General features: G+C 49.9%; 1 long non-coding RNA gene across 1 annotated transcript; it reads right to left on the reverse strand.

Moving 5' to 3' along the window:
• Positions 1 to 3,991: 3,991 nt before the first annotated feature.
• LOC110299582 lies at positions 3,992 to 8,018 on the reverse strand. Its single transcript, XR_002378480.1, has 4 exons — positions 7,830 to 8,018; positions 7,582 to 7,670; positions 6,841 to 7,079; positions 3,992 to 6,552 (listed from the first exon to the last, which is right to left on the reverse strand). It is a non-coding gene; the product is annotated as an uncharacterized LOC110299582 (long non-coding RNA).
• Positions 8,019 to 9,421: the final 1,403 nt, after the last annotated feature.

The raw sequence follows: 9,421 nt of genomic DNA on the forward strand, positions 1-9,421 counted from the left end.
CCTTTCGGCCCTCCTGCATCGACCTCCTTAAGTAGCAAGGATTATAGACTTCTATACCACCGTTTCACCCTTTCTCTTTTTTATGTCTTAGTGTTTCTGATTACTGTGATAAACCACCTTGGCCAAAAGCAACTAGGGGAAGGAAATGGTTTATGTTACCTCACAGCTGATAAGTTCTTCATCCAGGGCCAGGAACTCAAGGCAGCAACCTGGAGGCAGGAGCAGAGGCCATGGAGGAGTGCTGCTCACTGGCTTGCTTCCATGACTTGCTCAGCCTGTTTTCTTATAGAGCCCAGGACCACCAGCCCAGAGACAGAATCACCCGCAATGAGCTGGGCCTTGCCCCTGAATCATCAATCTGGAGAATGGTTCACAGGATTCTGTAGTGGGGCCCTTTCTTGACTGAGCTTCCATCTTCTTAAATGACTGTAGTTGATGTCAACTTGACATAAAACTGGCAGCACACTGACATGATAATTGTGCATGTTCCTGGGTGCTGGGTGGTGCTCCGGCATCTGTGAGTTCAGTGATCAACAGCAGCAGATTACTGTGCCTGTCATCTCACACTGGCCTGTTGTAGTGCTGAGGACACTCAAATCTTTTCCTTTAGCTATTTGAAGTGTACACTAAATGACTCCTGACAAGCAGCAACCCCACTATGCTATGGAGCAAGGCAACTGATTCCTCCTCACTGTTCTGTCTCTGTTTTCCTGTATTCCTCAACACACACCCATATACATTTACATACTCACATGCACACTCATACATGCTCACTCTCACATACACTCACACACATTCACACACACTCAAATAAACACATGTATATTCACTCACATACACTCACACACATACTCACATAAACACACACACTCACATACACTTACACACACTCACATATACACACTCACATACATACACTCACGCACGTACACACACATAAGCATACACATTCACATATACTTACACACATACACACTCACATATACACATTCATACTCACATGCACACCCTCACATACACTCACACACATACACACATTCATATAAACACACACTCACATGCACACTCATACACACTTACTCTCACATACATTCACACACATACATGCTCATACATACATAAATATATGTAGACATGCATTCACACATAACACGCACGCACACACACACTTCCTGCCTCTGAGGAGACTGAGCAGTGTTTGTCTTTATTTTACATGCATGGTCTTGAATATCAAAGACCAAAAGTCCTATGAGTACATTTAATACAACTTATTCACAAGGAGCTTAAGGCCACGAGAGGCTCCTGCCCAGCCCCCAACACCGTAGGTTCCGATTTCCTCCTCACTTTCTGGAAACTAACTCCTAAATCTTACGATTTGAATTCACTCTTTGGAATTGTCCCATTTGGGGAGGTGAAGCCGCAGATTGTCTTGTAACCCAAACCTCGCCCATAACACACTCAACATAAAGGGCTGGTGGGTTGGGAGCTCTCCGTCCATTATTCCTGGCTTGAGGGGGCTTTTTTCTTTCACATATTTGGCCAATGACAGCATCCAGAGCTAAGCACAAAGCTATTCCATTCATCTCGACTATTTCAGCAATTGTATCTGGAAGCACACAGGAAACATTGCCATGGATACGGAGCTCTGTGCAATGCTGCCTGAGCCTTGAATCTGACTGTTTTGCACTTGGTTGTTAATAGTCTGTCACCTCTTCATTCCGATGGTCACAGATGTCTTTTAGACAACTATCCCACCCAGGCTAGCCCTTCTGGGTGGCAAAGAGAACTAAGGGAGAAGAGGAAGGGCCCAGGAGGGTACGAAGTTCAGGGGACAAACCCACATCACTCCATGTGTCTGCTTTGCGGATCATCTCACCAGCTCATGGCAGTGATAGTTTGCACTCCGTGTAGGCCCTTGTTTGCTCAGTACTGTGTAGGGAAAGAAAGGCATCAGCAAACCGGGCAGGAGATGTCTGGTGTGGGAGCGCCAACACAGAGGAATGGGATCACCTTGGTCATGTACCTTCAAAGGAAGTCCTCATGCAGGTCTTAGGGCAGGAAGGGACCAAGTAAGCTAAAAGCAAACAGTTGGATGCAGCTTCAAGTAATGAGCCACGACTTTGCAGAGGCCTCTCTACTATCAGAGCATCTCACCCAAGCTGGGACTTGAATCTTCACCGCCACTAGAGGCAGGTAGCCCAGCCTGTGCCCCTGCCCTTCTCTCTCTCTCTCTCTCTCTCTGGTCACCTGGTGTGAGAACAGCCCCTTCAGTTCACTCCTGCCTCCTGTCTAAGCCCAGATGTGAAAGGAGACAACACAGAACCAGAACAAAGCCTGCTCATGAGAACCTCATGACAGCCTGGTAAAGCCTGCACAAGGCAGCCTAGTGAGGCCGGCTCATGAGAGCCTGGTAAAGCTTGCACAAGGGGGAGGTCTGACACAGAAGCCTGGTGAGTTTTAGGATGTCGAGGAAGAGCGGCCATTAAATGACACAGGAGTAAAGGCCCTTCCCAACTCTCCCTGGCAGACACTTCCAACAATCGTCATTTAGCCGTTGCATCTTGCTCTAGACTATCCGGTCCCTCCCACACAGGCTTACATACAATTTCTACTCTTCAAAGACACCGCTTAAATCACACGATATACCTACTGATGATTATTATTGGTCATGATATGTCAGTCGCTCGTTGCATAAAGAATCTCTGGGGTAACTTTTTATACCAGTGACGTGGCCTGTATGGTCATTACTTTCTCCTTGTCACTCTACCAGTTGGACATCTATGATGGCAAGATGACTGACTCAAGCGTATTTCACAGTCGCTGGCCCGACTGCTCATCCTCGCAGACCACAGAAGCCTGAAGGCCCAGGGAACTAACTACACATTTTGTGGGGTGAAGTGGTTCTTTCCCATTCCTGATGCAAAGCCTGATCACACCCCATAGCGCTCTTGAGAAACCCTGACGCCTGGGTCACAGTGGGGACTTGCAAGCCTCTAGACAGGAGATCTTATTTGCTGGGCTCAAAGTCTCCAGAAGCACACGCCGCCTCTCTAACCTTCTATAAAACTATCCTCATCTTGTGGTCCTGGCGACGTTTTCAGCCTTTCTGAAGAAGGCTCCATCTCGCTTTGCGTTACTAGGCCAGTTATAGTTCCAGAACGAAATAAACAGGAAGTGGATGCAGTCCGCTGGAAGATCAATGTGGACGTGAAGTCCTGCTTCTTCCAGTGAGCTAGGGAGCCAGTGCAGCCCTGGGGAGGGGCTTGTCCAGGCCAGAGGGGAGGGGCTTGTCCAGGCCGGAAGGAGTGGAGGTGTGGGGAGGGGGAAGCTGGGGGGGGGGAGAGCAGGGGAGTCTTGTCAGAGTCTTTTTCACATCTCAGCGGTTTGTAGTGTTTGTACTTCTGAAAAGGTATCAAAGCCGGAGAAGCTGAATTCAGATCTCCTGCACCCGTCTGAAAACTGGGATTGGGGTGGGGGAGGGAGGGGAAGTGACCTCTGTCCTGAGGAGGCAGAACCAGGAGGCTGGCTGGAGCTGGCTGACAAACCAGTATAGCCACCTGAGGACCTCCAGCTTCTGTCTCCAAAAATAAGGTGGAGATAAAAGAGGAATTCCTCAGCACGCAACGGGATGCGCACCCACAGGCAGGCAAGCACACGTACCCCACCCACCCCCACCACACACACACACGCAAGTTCACACATCTGTTACCTTGACTTTTGTCAATATCCTCCATTTTAATTCAAGCCATCTCGACATGGTTGTGGATTTAGCCCTCCCCGCAAAACAAAAGTTTTCCTCTTTTTCTTCTCTTTTCCTCTCTCTTCTCCTTCCCCCTCCCCCTCCTCTTCTCTCCCCCTCCCTTCTCCCCTCTTGACCCTTCACCTCCTTTCTTACAGATCTTCCCCTTCCCTCCCTCCCTCCCTCCCTCCTCCCTCCCTCCCTCCCTGTTAAGGAATGCATTTGACTTTGAAATGAGAACATCTTTCATTAGCTCATCACAGAATTTAGTCCTATGTGAATATATTTTTTTCCTTAATCACAAAGCAGGTTCCCATTTCTCATCAATGACTTTGGTGACATGATGTTGGTGGGTGGCCCCTATCTCCCTCCCTAAACTCAGGGTGACTGTGTCTCTCCAGCACGTTTCTAAGCCCGCCTCCCTCTCTGGCTTGGAATTGAAACCGCTGTGGTAGGCGGGGCTGGGGGGACTGCTTTTTATTTTCTCTTCTTAAGTGCAGGGCAGCCAAAACAGGAACCTAATTATACAGAGAGTCAGTTAAGAGCGGCAGCCCCTATCAGATCTTGCTGGGCTCAGCACTGTTTCCCGGGAACCGCTGCAGAGCCCATCCGCCACCAAATCCATTTGGCTCTACTTAGGAACTAAGTACAGGAAGGTAGTTATTGTACAAGATTAGTTTCCTGTAGGCCATAAATTGGCAGTGGCAGAAAAATACAGGATGAACGTGTTACGCTGCAAGGTCAGCTCAGAGGAAAGCGAATGGCCTGGCTTCCTTTCACTGAACCGGACTCCCTCTCCAACCTCTGCTCGGGCTGAAAAAGACCCTTTAACTGCTTAATTACTTCTTAATAGTTTTAAGCAAATTCAAAAGGCGTCGTGTTGCTAAGTGCCTGGAGGTAGGGGCGGCCTGCACTATTTCAGGAATGCCCCTCCGAAGCCTGGCTGAAACCTGACCAGAGGGCCTGACAAACCCCGGCTTTGTGAGGGTTCTTGCCTTATTTGGCACTGACTGGAGCAGGATTTGCTTTGAAGCTTGGATTTTACATTTGGGGATAAAGGAGCAGCTTCTAAGGGAGGGGGGACCGAAATTCAGCCAGTCAAAATAAAATTGTTTCCCACCCAGAAGCAGGGGAAGGGGGACGCCTTGCACAGTCACTTTCTTGCACAGTCACTTTCTTCACCGAGACCCGGGGTTTAAAAACAAAAGCGAAGGCTCCTTTGATAACTGGCCTTCAAGGAAAGGGAGCCCTAGGTGGGCTGCACAGGAGGCTTGTTTGACACTGGAGGAGGTCACCTGAGCCTCTTTGCCTGGTTGAAAACTTAACCTTTCTTCTTCTATTCTTTTGAATTTTTTTTCTTTTTCAAACGGCTTCAAGTTGCCAGGGAAAACTAACTCCCCACTGGAAACGGATGGGGTGTTTAGATCCGGTTCTCTGGCCCTCTGGCCTGAAAGGCTCTGATTTAAAGTCTAATGATGTAGAAGACTGGTGAGTCACTCCCCCGAGGACCCGCTACCCCATCTGGTCCCTGCTGGCAAGCTCCTGTGATTGCTCCCAGCACAGGTGGAACAGAGAAAGTGGGGGTTGAATTGTTGCTTCTCAGGAGGGGACCAGTCCCACTTCCTGTCTGCTTTCAGCAGACTAATCCTCTCCGGCATGTGAGCAAGCAAGCAAGCTCACACTCCTGCGACCCTAAGAGCCCTTACAGCTGTATCCTTTCCATCACAGCCATCTGTACCCCACACTGCACCAAAATGAACCTTTCCTGCCTTGAGCTAACTCTGGCCCCGTATTTGATCACCACCGAAAGGTAACTGGCAGGGCTTTTGGCGGGAGGAGGGGGAGCTCTCCTGATATCCTAGTAGACTGCAGCTACAGCTACAATGAAACAAATAGCTTGCTGTCAATCAAGCATGAGCTCCACAATATCCTGTGCAGAAAGGACAAGGAGCGATTAACTACTGGCTCCGCCATAGCCCCTCCAGCTTAGCTGCCTGGGAGCCTGGAAGGCTCCTCTGCTACAGAGAAAGCAGACTGAGGGTGGGGGAGCCCTTTGAAGTGACGCACTGCTCCCAGACTCTGCTTCTGGGAGCCTGGGGGATGCTAGTGCTTCCTCAGCAGGACCTCTTGTGCTAACTGAGCAGCCCTGAGAACACAGCCCCAAGTCGACTCCGACTCCTCGACAGTCTGCAACTTGTTCCAAAGCACCCACTAAAGAGGAGAGAGAGAGAGGGTGCCCCCCTAAACAGGTACCCCTGCCACAGGGACGGAGTGGGAGCAAGGAGGACATCATATCCCCTCCAAGGGAAGGCTTTGACAGTGGCCACTGCATGGATCCTCAAATAGCATTGTTCTTCAGAAGAGGCAGACTCTAAGTCAGCCTCAGCCCCATGTTCCTCTGGCCATAGCTGGAGCTTCATTTTCAGGCCAGACTCAGCCTCCTGTAACCTTTCCACAGCCCATTATCCCAAAATAAATCCAGGAATTGAGGGGGAAGTTCACATCCCACATGGTGCCAGGAGGAGCCTCTGCCAGCCAGCAGAGGCTAGGCAGCACTTGGCAGCCAGAGCTTTTACTCAAAGGAGACAGCACAACCCATCTACCACTCCCACCACCAGGAGACTGACTTCCCATCCCAGGCTGCTCTGTGTTGTCTTCTTCACCCCAGCACAACTGACCCCCTCACACAGATCTGGGGGTGACATGCTTAGCGAGTGGTAACTGATGATGAAGAGATAGTTCAATCCATGTCCAGGCTCCTGGATGTCTTGGTTCAGATTTCCCAGAGGCAAGCTTGGTGGTTGTTCCTGGTGCTGTAGCAAGAAAGGCAACAACAGGTCTGAGAGCAGGGAACACAACACTAGGAGCCTGCAAATTTCCTGCAGGCTTCATGGGGAAATGTAAGGCTACTGCAGCAAGGATGCTGTGCACCCTGCTCTCCTGACCCCATGAGACATAAAGGCTGGGTACCCTGTGCTGAGGGCTCCACCCTCCCCTCCTGTATTCTGTGCAGGCTCCTGAAGCCCTACATCTGGGGGAAAGTGACGTTGTGTTAGTTCCTCTGAGACTCCCAAGGGTCTAACTGCAACGTGTGGTAGTACCTTTGCCACCCAGGGAGCCCACTGGGACTCACAGGGACTTGGCTGACTCTGCCTGTCCTCCACTTGGCTCGCTGATACTGTGCTTTGACTGAGCCCATGGAAGGCCTCACTGGGAGGTGGCGCTGGCTTAGTATTGCTCGTGCTATGTCCAAGTGGACTCCTTGTCCCCTGCATCAATTGTCAGTGGCATGGAGCCACTGGCTACTCAGTTCAGTTCCTTGGGTAACAGGACTGCAGCTCTATAGAGGGAGAACATAGATGTGTTCTCTCAACAAATAGTTGAAGCTAAAGATGGAGTCTTCTCACACTGAGACCAAGAACTCACAGCCACATTCAGGATCAGCCCCTCACTGGAACTGCCCAAGACCTAGGACAGATGTTCCCAAACCCCCAACAGTGAGCTCAGAAACTCATGAGCCAAAGACATACCTGACAAAGCAGACCTGTGGCAGACACCCAGTCCAGAGTGCTAGCCAAGCACACTCAAGCAGCAGGAGAGTGAATTCCAGATGCAGCATAAACGCATAAGGGGCACTCAACAAAGCCACAGAGGAGATTGTGTCCTATGGTTAGGCATTGTTACGTCAGGGCTGGCATGATCAAGGACGCCATCTTCCGTCTGATCGTTTGTTGTTTGTACTTCTGATTTTAAAAATGAAGACACAAAAATATGACGCAGTCACAAAAACACTGGCACAGGAGGCAAGCATGAATCATCCATAAGGGATCGAATCCACATACCTTCACGTCCATGGGTGTGAAGCATCCTGGTGTTGGCTGGAGTAGATGGAACTGTGGGTGACTTCATGAATGCAGGGTTTCCTCCTGGCCTGATAAAAGGAAAAAGTTCTGAAACTGAATTGCGGTGTCAACTACACAGCTCTGTGAACAGTCTGAAAACAGTCATGCCGGGTCCCAGCACATCGCATGATTTACGTCTTAACAAAGGTAACAAAACCTATAAGGGGCATCGAAGCAAGGACTCCCACCTGGCTTCTTCGTCACACTGTGCTCATGACCTCTATTCAGCGTCATCAGTAAGCCATGATCTCTTCTGGGGCAAAGGCCCCTGGGATTTGGATGGATGCCCAGGGTTACAATCAAATGTTCTGGGGGGACCTGGTTCGACTCATTTCCTGGCTCACTCACACATTCCCCTTTGAGGTCTTATCCCAATGAAACAGCTCGTTCCGGTGGAGCCAGAGACTTCCAGAAGGCAGGGCCAACTTGGTCAACATCTCAGCAGCTTGAATCCTGTTGGCCTGGAAACGGTACAAGTTTATCTATTTTGTAACCAAGCCCCGGCTCAATGAAATGTACTTTCCGCTGAGCTCCTCTCAGGGGCTTTGCCTTTCCCTGTCTATAGGGGAGGGATCGTTGCCAGGGGGATCTGGCTCTGTGGACAAGCTGATTTCCCAACCTGGATAAGCTAGCTTTGCGTCCCAGGGTGTTCACGTCGGTCCGAGCCCTGATGACGGCAGAGCCCTCGGCTCTTGTCCCAGATGTCCACCTCCGTAAAACAGTGTGGAAAAGCCCAAGCATCTCCTTGTTGCTTGGAAACCTAGGACAGACCTAGAGGGAGACAGTTTGATGGCCTAGTGAGTACCATCCTGAGTCTGTGATGAAAGCCTAAAGGAAAGGGGGGTGCCATTAGACAATGGAGCCTCAGCTCTCCCCCAAGCTCAGGCAGTCCCCTCCGCTGTTCTCAAGGCATCCAAGCTGCCCTGACAAGCAGGAGACAAAGCACTTCCCAGGGCAGCGGGAACCCTGCCAGAAACCTCCAGCTCCCTGACATTCCCAGCCTTGCCTGTTGGATCCTTTAAGACCTGTGCACTCACTCCGAAAGACAACTTTGGATCCCCTGGAACTGGGCTTACAAGGAGCGGTGAACCACCTGATGTGGGTTCTGGGAACTGAACCCCGATCATCTGTAAGAATAGCATCATGTGCTTAACCGTCTAGCCACTGAGACTTCTCTCTAGACCCATCTCGGTCACTACTTTTAAAATGAAACCATTTTAGAAGTGTAAGACATATTATACTTTCCAGGAGTGAAGGATTGGGGGTGGGGTGGGGAGGATAGGGCTTGGTGTTGTTAGAGCACTGGATAAGTGAACCCACACAGGAAAGAGAACCAAGTACGAGGTACAGGTACCCACAGTGTGGCCCCTTTGCACAACCTGTGTACTATCTGTGTGCCATGGCTTTCCTAACCCTCCCCCTTGGGAAAAACTTGGCACAGGGTCCATTCTTGTTGTTCCTACAACTGCATATGAATCCAGCTATGCAATGGCCTTACATGTTTTAACTCTATTTGTTTTGTAAACAAACACGTTATGCTTTATAACTGCGGTGCTGTGTTTGTGAACAGTACACTACGTTACAAATGTGGTGTCTTAAGGCATCAATTAGTCACAATCAAGACACTGAGTAAAGTTAGAAGGATCTATCAAAGAGATTGACCAAAGTCAAGAGCCAAACACCATCTCAGTGGGTGAGATGGGGGCTAAGGACAGAGGATCCACCCAGACATGTTTGACAAGTTGATACTAGGGACTCTGATTCTTAGGTGAAAGTTAAG

This window comes from Mus caroli, chromosome 8 (assembly GCF_900094665.2).
Source record: "Mus caroli chromosome 8, CAROLI_EIJ_v1.1, whole genome shotgun sequence".
Taxonomy (NCBI): Eukaryota; Metazoa; Chordata; class Mammalia; order Rodentia; family Muridae; genus Mus; species Mus caroli.